This window comes from Crinia signifera, chromosome 5, assembly GCF_055691185.1.
Source record: "Crinia signifera chromosome 5, ASM5569118v1, whole genome shotgun sequence".
Taxonomy (NCBI): Eukaryota; Metazoa; Chordata; class Amphibia; order Anura; family Myobatrachidae; genus Crinia; species Crinia signifera.
This window is the reverse complement of record NC_139221.1, coordinates 254987129-254999308: the sequence shown is the minus strand read 5'-3', so window position 1 is coordinate 254999308 and position 12180 is coordinate 254987129. Positions and strand designations below refer to the sequence as shown.

Genomic DNA, 12180 nt, shown 5'->3' with positions numbered 1-12180 from the left:
CAACCAATTCGCTTAACGACCGGGTCGTAGGAACGGAACCTGGTCGTTAAGTGAGGAATGTCTGTACCAACTTCCGCCGAGCAGTACCAGGTTGGGCGACCACCTGGGAAGTCCAAGTGTGGCAGCAACATTGGAAACCCCATTCCTTTTTCTCTCCCTTTTCGATATATTCTTTTCAAAACTTGTTCACTGTAAATAGAATACAATTGTTGGAAGCAATACTTGCACATTTATCTCCAAACCAAACCATACAGCCATACCTCACTGGAACGCCCAATCACACCCGAACTTGGAAGCTAAGCAGTGATGGGCCTGAATAGTACTGGGCACGGGGACCTCCCAGGAATATCGGGTGCTGTAATATCACACCAGGGGAGAGATTTGTATGTTATGTACCTACCAATAAAAATCTTAAATTAAATTCTTTACAGTAATTAAGACTCTCCCTGTGGTTATCATCACTTCTTCTACTATCTTGCATATAATTACTATAATATTATCAGCTGAGGCTATCTCACAATATATGCGCATGTACTTTTATATATATACAATTGTTCCTATATGTATAGAGAAATTACATTATGTATATATTTCTACTTCTCTATAGACTATGAACTAGGCTAAATAAATTCATCTTTTTAATTATTCATCCCCCAAAGCCGATTAACTCCTTTATATACATATATATATATATATATATATATATATATATAGAAAATGTAGTTGATCTGGCACTCCACGAAGGTACAGCAGACAGCTTGCCCCGGTGCCTTCCACGAACTGACAGGTCCTCAATAGGGTAGAAGCAAGGTGGCACTCGGAGACGGAGATTTCAATCAAAAGACTGCTTTATTTGCAGAATAAGGTATAAGCACCAACACGGTGTTTCGAGCCTTGGCTCGTCGTCAGGGTACAACCAAACAGTAGTACATGTGCACAATAAATACCACCATAGGGACCCACCCCTTAACATGATAATCACACTCACCTGTGTTGATCCATCAGCTGTGTCCACGCTGCAGACGCCGACCGCCCGATGGAGTTCGTGCGCTTCCGGGTTGCGTCATATGACGCGCCGTCTACCCCGGGCGCAACCTCATGACATCAGCGCTATCAGACGCTGCTATACGTGGACCGCCTCCAGGACTTTCACAGGGCATAGGGTTGCCATGGCAACTGTAACAAGTGAAAATAAGATTAAATAAAGTGAAAACGTGGATAAAAAAATTAATTAACAGTACATTTAAAATATACAGACAAGACATAGAACATTTAGAACATTATGCTGCATTGTCATGACAATCATAATAAATATCTGATACCTTACGTATTCAGCAAGTAAGTAATATTAAACATTGGGGAAGCTACAGAAAACTGTGCAGCCCGTGTTGTTCATTAAGTCCCCTTGGTGCCAGGGTATCTAAAACAAATATCCAGCGGGCTTCTGCTTGAAGAAGGAGCTTACCCCTGTTCCCACCCCTTTTAGGTAAAGGCACATGATCAATAATTTTTGTTCTCAGGCTAGCCACACTGTGCCCCATAAGGACACAGTGCCTAGCCACTGGTTGATCGCTAATGCCACTAGACAGAGCTTGTCTTATGGCATGGCGATGATTCGCCATTCTTTCTTTGAATTGGCATTCTGTCTTGCCCACGTAGTAGAGCCCACATGGACAAGACAGAACATACACAACATATTTGGTAGAACAGGTGACAGCAAATTTAATAGGGATTTTTTTGCCGGTATGTGGATGACTGATGAAATTACCAACAAGCAGAGCCCTGCAAGTGGTGCATCCCACACATCTATAACAACCTGCCTGTCTAGTCAAAAAATGCACAGGTGCAGCCTTTTTAGTTAATTCACTTATATCAAGTTTAACCAACATGTCATTGAGATTTTTAGATCTTTTATATGCAGGCATTAGTTGCATCTTATTCAAGCCGGGTAAGGATTTGTCTGATGTGATTAATGGCCAGTATTGTTTAACCTGTTTAGTGACAGACGGACTGTCAACCGCAAATTGGTTGACCCAGGGTAATTTATCTTGTGTTGTGATATTCTTCACAGTGGGATTAAGAACCACTTCCCTAGGGGTCTCCAAAACCTTCTTTTTAATCATATCGAGATCTTTTTTTCTGTAACCTCGTTGCTCGAATTTCTCTTGCATAATATTAAGGTCAGTTACCGTTTGATCAGGGTCACTAGTGATCCGCCTTACTCTCAGCATTTGAGAGAAGGGTAGACCTCTACGTAGAGGTAGCGGATGACAACTTTCATTACGCAACAATGTGTTGCGATCGGTCTCTTTGACATGAATGGATGTAGACAATATGTTATTTACAAAGGTCATCTTTACATCCAAAAAATTAATAGTATTTTTACTAATTGAAAAAGTGAATTTTACCGGGCTAGCAGAGGCATTATGCTGTTCAAACAGGTGTATCAGTGCATTCTCAGAGCCCCCCCAAAAGATCAAGAGGTCGTCGATGTACCTCAAATACAGCAATACTTCACCCTTCATGGGGCCATTCAGGAAAAGATTGTTATCGATATCACACATATATGCATTGGCGTACGATGGGGCCACTGGGGACCCCATCGCACAACCAAGGCGCTGTCTGAACATCTGGCCATCAAAGGTGAAGTAATTTCTATTGAGTGTCAAAGATAACAGTTGCATAAAGAAATCAATAGGAGGGCCAGTATAGTGCGCATTGCTGTGTAACAAGTTACGAGTAGCCTCCATCCCCTCCTGATGGGGGATGCAAGTATAGAGGCTTGTTACATCAGCGCTGCAAAGCAGCATATCGGCTGGCCAATGAATTACCTCCTGTAATTTTTTAATGAGCATACTAGTATCCTTGAGATACGCAGCAGTTTGCTGAACACAAGGATTCAAGTATGCATCCAAGTATGTGGACACAGGGTGATATAGTGACCCCCTGGCAGAGATAATCGGCCTACCAGGGGGATCCACCAATCCCTTATGCACCTTAGGTAAGGTGTAGAACAATGGTGTTATAGGGAATGAGGTCTGCAACGCTTTGCAGGCATTTTCTGAAATCACACCTGTGTCAAATGCAACATTTAAGATACCACCTAACTCCGCCTTAAAACCTATGGAGGGATCATACTGTAAGCTCTCATAAACCGATACATCAGATAATTGACGTTGACATTCAAAAACATATTTGCTTAAATCCTGTACCACTACAGAACCCCCCTTATCTGCTCTGCGTATAACAATATCAGTCCTCTCACGTAGGGTTCGCAAGGCAGTCCTTTCAGCCACAGATAAGTTATGAGATAGATGCACCCCAGACTGCTCAGTGTCAGCTGATGCTTCCATCATCCTTGTAAAGGCTTTAACAGAGGGGTTGTGTGATTGGGGATCAAAGGAAGAACGGGGTAAGAGCCTTTTAAGCTGGGTAGGGATCTCAGGGGGGTGTTCACTTCTAGTGTCTTGTTGGCCAAAATGTTCTTTTAACCTAAGCGAACGGCCAAATCTGAAACAGTCCACCCGCCACTGAAACTTATCACGTGTGGAAGAAGGTACAAAAGATAAACCCTTGGACAATACCTCAGTTTCAATAGGGTCCAAGGGAGTCGAAGATAAGTTGAAAACTAAGTCTTTGGTCATCTTGCGGTACGCCGCCCTCCTTTGCCTTTCGTTTTGTTGGCCTCGCCGCGTCCTGCTCCTCGACCGCGGCCGGCTGGGGGCTTGAGTGAAGCACGGGTGATTGCCCCTAAAGGGTGGGCATTGCTAGAGGTGGTTGGTATTTGCACATCATTCTCACTAGCAGACGTGCTAGTGCCCTCGTAGTCAGTGTAGTATTGCTTTCTTGGGCGTCTCTCATATGGCTTTCTCCCTCCTTGGGGCCTCTCAGTGCTCAGCCATTGATACACTCTGTTTTGTTCGTAGTCGAGTGATACTTTTCGGCGTTTTTCACGTTTAAACCGCTGCAGATCCTTGCGGTATTGCTCGACTTGTTTCTCCAACTTGGAGCACCAGTCATTTTGTATATCCTCACTTAAGCAGTTTTTATGTGCAGTCTCGAAGGCGGACAATTTGTTCCTGATAACAGCCAGTTCTTTAGTTGCTTCATCAACAACTAGTAATACAAGGTCCATGGAACACTTGTTTAATATACTGACCCATTTTTTGCAAAAGGCCACACTTTGGCGGCCTATTGTGGGAGCGTTCCTGACTCGGAAGCCTCGGGGAATTTGCTTGTCCCTGTAATAGTCGGCCAGTGTGGAGGCATGCATGGTATAGTCGATTTCCCTTTTTTTAAGGAGAAACCAATCTCTATACAGTTCTTCATTATCAGCGGACGCAGTCTGTGCTGTATGGCCCGCAGCCTGCAGTATAGCATCCACCTCCACATCGGAGTAACTAAAAAAGTCTCCGGTATCTACCTGGGAGAAATTCACACCTGGGATAGGGGTTTCCATAGCATCGAATATAGGATACGCAGCTTCCTCAATGGGACCAGCAGTCCTTAGAGCAATGCAGCAAACGGGTAGGTATTCCCCTCCTGGTAAAACAATATATGGGTGGGTGCCTTGATATGGTGTAAGGAAGAGATTGCCACGGCTCATCCAAACCAAACGTAGAAAATGTAGTTGATCTGGCACTCCACGAAGGTACAGCAGACAGCTTGCCCCGGTGCCTTCCACGAACTGACAGGTTGTACCCTGACGACGAGCCAAGGCTCGAAACACCGTGTTGGTGCTTATACCTTATTCTGCAAATAAAGCAGTCTTTTGATTGAAATCTCCGTCTCCGAGTGCCACCTTGCTTCTACCCTATATATATATATATATATATACTTTCGTCGAGGTGGAGCGGCACTCAGTAAAGTAAGACTGTAGACAGATATAAACTGCAACGTTTCGATGTTTATTTACATCTTCATCAGGCAAGTAAGATGTAAAAATCGAAACGTTGCAGTTTATATCTGTCTACAGTCTTACTTTACTGAGTGCCGCTCCACCTCGACGAAAGTATATTTGGCGTTTTCCCTAACGACCATGGTGAAGGCACCAGGACACTACTCGTGTTGATAGCGATGTGTGCAGCCGAATTGGACTATATATATATATATATATATATATATATATTTCTCATTCATTCCTTGAGGATAAAACATCTTTGAATGCTGAGCTCCTAAAAAATGGTTTCCGCAACTATATGCCATCGGGTCCGATAAACAGTAAGGCATAATGAACAAACAGGCTCCCAGTTGACATTAGAACAGCATCATTATCAAGGCAACTCTCGCAGTGCTAAGTGACAGGACAATCCCGGAAGAAGGGCACCCAGCTGCTGCATATCTCAAAGAACTGGGCGCACATGCGCACCAGGGACACAGAGGAAGGATGTGTGGCGCTTCATCGCCTAAAGAACTGTGCGCACATGCGCACTATCATCATACGGATACCGGATTTGTGGCGGAAGTGGTGCGGAAGTGATGTGACACCCCGGGCGAAATGTAATAGGGTGTGATTTGTTAGACATGTGCGATTTTTGGTCAAAAACGGCCGAAATCGCACATTTTCCGAAAATCGCACATTTAATAGGTTGAAAATCGCGGTAAAAAATCGCACTTTTTACCGCGAAATCGCACTTTTCTAAGTGCGATTTTTAGTCACATTTCAATTCGCATCCAGATGTTTTCCCATTATAAAGTATACAACTCGCAAATGTAATAGGGTGCGATTTTTGGTCAATGTTACCAAAAATCGCAAAAAAAATAGACCAGGTTCTGACAGGCGATTTTGACAGAACCATGCACAGATCATTGAGATCTGTGCATGGTTCTGTTAATAAAAATGTGTAAAAGTGTTTTTATAAAAAAAAAATGGCGTGGGGTCCCCCCTCCTAAGCATAACCAGCCCCGGGCTCATTGAGCCGGACCTGGTTCCAAAAATACGGGGGGACAAAAAGCATAGGGGTCCCCCGTATTTCTGAAACCAGCCCCGGACTCTTGGACCGGTCCTGGTTCCAAAAATACGGGGGACAAAAAATCTGGGGGTCCCCCGTATTTTGAAACCAGCACCGGGCTCCAACAGCCCGCGGTGTCATGCCACAGCCGGGGGACACTTTTTATACAAGGTCCCCCGGCCAAAACATGAGCACCGTGGCTGGTCAGCCTTGGACGGGGTACCTGGAGGAGTGGGGACCCCCCCAATAAAGGGGTCCCCCCCCCCCAGGCTTCACCCGTCCAGGGCTGAAGCCCGGGGCTGTCACCGGCGTCCGTGGCCAGTGGACGCCGGCCTGATAGGGTTAAATTCATCATACATATCATTACATTGCTTTTTACCGGCGAACTACAAGTGCCAGCAGACCTCCCCCGCATGCTGGGACTTGGAGAACCACAAGTCCCAGCATGCAGGGCATTAATGGGCAGTATGCGTCTCCATGGAGACGCATAGCTCAGCCAATCACGCTCTCAGCCTCTGTAGCACTCGGACAGCGCTACAGAGGCTGTTAGAAGCGACGGAGACAGCCGCTTCTCCCCGCTGCCTGTCAGTTCGGGGGGAGCCGGCTGTAAAGCAGCCAGACCAGCGCTGGATCCAGGAATGGTAAGTAACGCTGGTGTAAAATTGAGGTGTGTGTGTGTAATAAACTTGTACTTCTCTGTGTGTGTGTTTTTTATAAACATTCTTTTTACAGGTGGACTACAAGTCCCAGCGGGCCCATTAATGCCCTGCATGCTGGGACTTGTGGTTCTCCAAGTCCCAGCATGCGGGGGAGGTCTGCTGGCACTTGTAGTTCGCCGGTAAAAAGCAATGTAATGATATGTATGATGAATTTAACCCTATCAGGCCGGCGTCCACTGGCCACGGACGCCGGTGACAGCCCCGGGCTTCAGCCCTGGACGGGTGAAGCCTGGGGGGGGGGGACCCCTTTATTGGGGGGGTCCCCACTCCTCCAGGTACCCCGTCCAAGGCTGACCAGCCACGGTGCTCATGTTTTGGCCGGGGGACCTTGTATAAAAAGTGTCCCCCGGCTGTGGCATGACACCGCGGGCTGTTGGAGCCCGGTGCTGGTTTCAAAATACGGGGGACCCCCAGATTTTTTGTCCCCCGTATTTTTGGAACCAGGACCGGTCCAAGAGTCCGGGGCTGGTTTCAGAAATACGGGGGACCCCTATGCTTTTTGTTCCCCCGTATTTTTGGAACCAGGTCCGGCTCAATGAGCCCGGGGCTGGTTATGCTTAGGAGGGGGGACCCCACGCCGTTTTTTTTTTTACTTTTTTTTTTTTTGCACAAAAGCGCATTTATAAAAATGCGCACATTTTCATGACTGAAAATGCGCACATTTTCATGACTAAAAATCGCGGCAAATCGCGGCAAATCGCATTTTTTTGCCGCTAATTCGCATCTCATTACATATGCGAATTCGCGGCAAAAAACGCGATTTTTAAAGGTGCGATTTGGTGCGATTTTTTTTTAGTCTAAAAAATCGCACCCTATTACATTTCGCCCCCCATACTAATGGAGCTGACACACTATACCGCAATATATGTACTTTTACTGGACTTAGCACACTCGTTTTTCTAATTTAACAAGATGTCTGTGTTGTCTGCATTATATATTACATTTTTTATACCATTTTTTGCATTACTTCAGTTCAACTAATTATTAGTGATAATGAGGTGGGCATACTGCCCTTCCCTGTTGGAGATAGAGGTCTCATAGAGAGAAACATTTTTATCCCTTTCTGGAGGAAACTCTCTATACTCATTTGCCGGCTCCTTTCGTTTTTTGGGATATACAGGGAAGGAATCCTTGTTTTTAATTATATACAGTAGGTTTGCTTTTATATTGTTGTGCTTATACAACTACAAGTATTTAAAACGATTTGGTATCATGACACAAGATTCAGTTAAGTAGGACGAGTTATCTGTCTCCCCCGGGAATTTGTGGGATTCCCCAAATTTCTCCTGGAAGATGTACTATCTTGTTCCCCTGATGAAGTCACTATAGACGAAACGCATTGGGACTTTCTTTGTTTTGCCTGTGACAACAAGATCTTCTGAAATAAAGGAATTTCCTGATGAATCATCTCTGTTTGCTTCACTGTACAACTGATTACTATAGATATGGACATTATTGATAAATTCTAGGCGCCATACCACAATTGGTTTATATGGTATATATATATATATATATATATATATATATATATATATATATATATATATACAGCATGTAGACCGGCACTCAATGCTCAGCAGACCCCTCTTCTTTGGGGGTGAAGAAAATTCCGAGGTGCCTTCCCAAGTAATAAATATTGTGCAGGGTGTTCCCTAACCAGGAACCAGGCGGCACTCAACGGGCTTCACAAATAGTGCAGAGGGTGTTTAGTCCGATGCGGCTTTTTCATCATGTTTGTTTTATCCTGATGAAAAAGTCGGCTTTGAAACGTTGATGCTGGAATAAACACCTTCTGCACTATTTGTGAAGCCCGTTGAGTGCCGCCTGGTTCCTGGTTAGGGAACACCCTGCACAATATATATATATATATTCATTCAGAAATAGGCGGCACTCACCACTCACGGGTTTCTCAGTGAAAAAATGCAACCTTTATTGCATATCAGAGATCCGACATGTTCCTGGGATCTGAATGAATACATGAGGGCTGCAAAGTCTTGTAAGGAAGGCACCAGGTGAGCAAGTTATTTGGAAGCTGCTGGGGGAGTGCCGGATATCCGGACTGTATATGTATATATATATATATATATATATATATATATATATATATATATCAACCAAACCCCTTCTTTTTCGCGCTCAATTCTGAAAGATTATTAGTTTTCTGCCTGTTTCCACAATACCCCTTTTGGCTAAGGGGAATTAGAAAAGATACGAGAACAAGTGTGAAAGCTCAATTCTGAAAGATTATTAGTTTTCTGCCTGTTTCCACAATACCCCTTTTGGCTAAGGGGAATTAGAAAAGATACGAGAACAAGTGTGGAATGGCGCACTTCTCAACTTTAGTCCATAATATATTAAACAAAGTCCATAACTTGGTGTTATTCTCTTTATTAAAATTATTTTAAGACAAAACATGCTGTTTTCACCTGACACGTTTCGCCCAACAAGGGGCTTCCTCAGGGGTATCAGCTTTATAGAATAACATAACAATGTAAAACTACAAACAGGGTGGAAAGTGTGCGATTCTTTCCTCTAAGCTGAAAGAGAAGGGCACCCAGACTATGCTACTGTCTCAACCAGTTGATAACTGGCCCGAAATGTCCCCGCCTCTGGTAGTAAGAGTTGTTTTGGGGTAATAAATGTGGGTATTCAAGTGGATCGCCCATACAATTGGTCACCTTTATAGAATAACGTTGTGGTAAAACTACAAACAGGGTGGAAAGTGTGCGATTCTTCCCCCTAACTGGGACAAACTTACGCAACTGCTTCTAGCACCCCCTGAAACATACGCAGATTCGATGCTAGGTCATAAAACCAAAGTCACATTTCATATGTTTGTGTATGGTCACAGGGTGGTGTATTAAGTCACAGTAAGGTATACTGAGTCGCAGCTTAGTTTACTGAGATGCTGAAGAATGCAATACATGTGTTTTACCACCAGGTGCCACTTTTGAAAACAGCATTGCGAATCTGTGGAACCTTGTGCAGTCAAATGGTGTTTACAGTGCAAAAACTGCTTTTAATCCACTTGCTAATATATAATACAGTTATGTATACTGTACAAAAATCCATATTTTTTCTGGTTGCTGCAGACCACTACTGAAGCAACCTTTACTGAACCACTATTGAACATCGACATGGGGACATATTGTACAAATAGTATCCCTTTCAAGAGGAATTTCAAGTACTGGTTTTGCCTTACTATGTCTTAGTATGCCTTGCTATGCTTCACCACGCTATTATAATGCTGAGACTAAGATGCCTGTATTCTGCTACAATAGCAATGATGAGGGTGGAGTGCACTGTATGTTTTGATGGGACAGAATACCTACCAAACAAGTCTCTTCATTTAAATGATAATGCTGGGTACACATTAAACCAACAGCTGCACCCATAAAGCATTTGATACAATATTGTGGCAACATTTATTTGAAGTTTTACGTCGAGCCTTCGGGCAAGATTTTATTGGTTTGATCCAGTATTTTTATAATGCCCCGGGGACGACTCTATTAGTGAATGGCCAGTGTAGTACAGAGGTTAGAATGGGCAGATGAACTAGGCAGGGGTGTCCTCTGTCCCCAATGTTATTTAATTTGGCACTGGATCCTCTCCTTCGGTTAGTCCAGCAGGAGGAGAACATCAAGGGTATTAAAATTGGTTCCCAGGAAATTAAGGTCACAGCCTTTGCGGACGACATTCTGATTTACATGTCTGAAGCTAAAACGTCAATAAAATACCTTATGTCGTTAATACAAAACTTTGGGGAAATTTCTGGACTAAAAATAAATTCAGATAAATCAGTGGCCTTGTATTTGCGACCGGGAGTTTATCGCCCCTACTGGCATATAGGTGTTCCATTTACATGGGCGAGGGGAAGTTTATCGTATCTAGGAGTATTGATTACTGAAAATCCTTTAATGCTCTATAGGAAAAATATAACAACAGTTATAAAAACTTTGATACAAAATTTGGGAGGATGGAACCACCTTCAGCTCTCCCATATGGGCAGGGCCAGCCTTCTTAAAATGATATATTTTCCAAGATTATTATATTTATTTCAATCCCTCCCTTTGCTGTTAACTAAGGAAGATACAAAACAAATGCATTTTTGTTATATTTATTTGGAATAGTAAGAGACATAGAATAGGACTGTATAGATTACAACAACCAATCATAAATGGAGGTATTCATTTTCCTAATATAACACAATATAACCAGGCAGCATTGCTACGACACCTTAAGGACTGGTTACATAATACTAGTATCTATACCGATACAGAATTGGAAGAAAACTTCCTGCCAGGAATTAATTTAATCTCCTTCCTGCATAGAAATGATCAAGAGATACCAAGGGAATTGCGAGATAACCCTCTCCTATGGTCGACTCGCAAATTATGGTATATTCTTAGACATAACAAAGGGTTAAATGCACATTCATCATTATTCCTTACATGGATAAATAACCCCGATTTCCAACATGGTAAAGCGGGGAATCCTTTTCAACAATGGTCAACTAGGGGACTTAATTCCATAGGCTGTTTAGTAGATGTATCCACCAAAACAACAATTACATTTCAACAGGGAATTTCTGGCACCATATCCTTTTGCTTTTTATCAAGCACAACATTATATACATCAGGTTACCAGAAATTTGACTGATCAGGATTGGCAGAATCCACCGGATATTAAGGCAATATCTATACATTATAAAGTGATACGAGATTTAATTGATTATGAAAATATTAAGATAGGCTTACCCCAACATTTTCCAGAATTAACGGCGGAATCCTTATTGAAAAACTTATATAAATCTTACTGTATGATACCGGCTAGTTCATATAGAGAACTTGTTTTTAAATATATATCATAGAACATATATAAGCCCACACAGGGCTTATTTAATGGGTTCATCATCTTCACATAATTGTCCTAGGTGTCAAGCAGAGAATGCTGATATATATAATTGTTTGTGGGCTTGTCCTATAGTTAGAGCATTCTGGCTTAAAATTCGTAAGTTTGCCATAGACAATTTAGTAAATTATGTTCCTTTTAACCCAGAACGGACGATACTAGGTATTTTACCACATAGACAACGTATATCAAGAGGTTGCAAAAAATTATTGTTGATATTTAGCTCAGCCGCTAAAAAGACCATACTGCAAGTGTGGAATCATCCAGAAATTCCACCACTATCCTTATTTAAGGAAAAGTTATTTTTTGTGTTCAGAATGGAATGGATGGAAGTTTCATTGAAAAAAAAGCAAAAGTGGCAGGGTTTTTTGAGTTATAGGAAAGTCATATTTCACTATTACCTAACACTACAAAAATGTTATTAATCAAATGTTTTTCAAATACCTCTTGGTATCAATCAAGATTAGGGTCATATGATCCTTCAATATAAGGGATTCTTAAGGATTGTTTTGGGGATGTCACGTGGCATGTCTCACAGGACCATAACAAATATATAGAAAAGTTAATTGACTAGATAAATAAGTATGATAATAGAATCA

General features: G+C 42.6%; 1 pseudogene; it reads left to right on the top strand.

Annotated features, from left to right (window-relative positions):
- The first annotated feature begins 246 nt into the window (after positions 1-246).
- On the top strand, positions 247-364 carry LOC146005956 (5S ribosomal RNA; annotated as a pseudogene).
- The last annotated feature ends 11816 nt before the right edge of the window (positions 365-12180 follow it).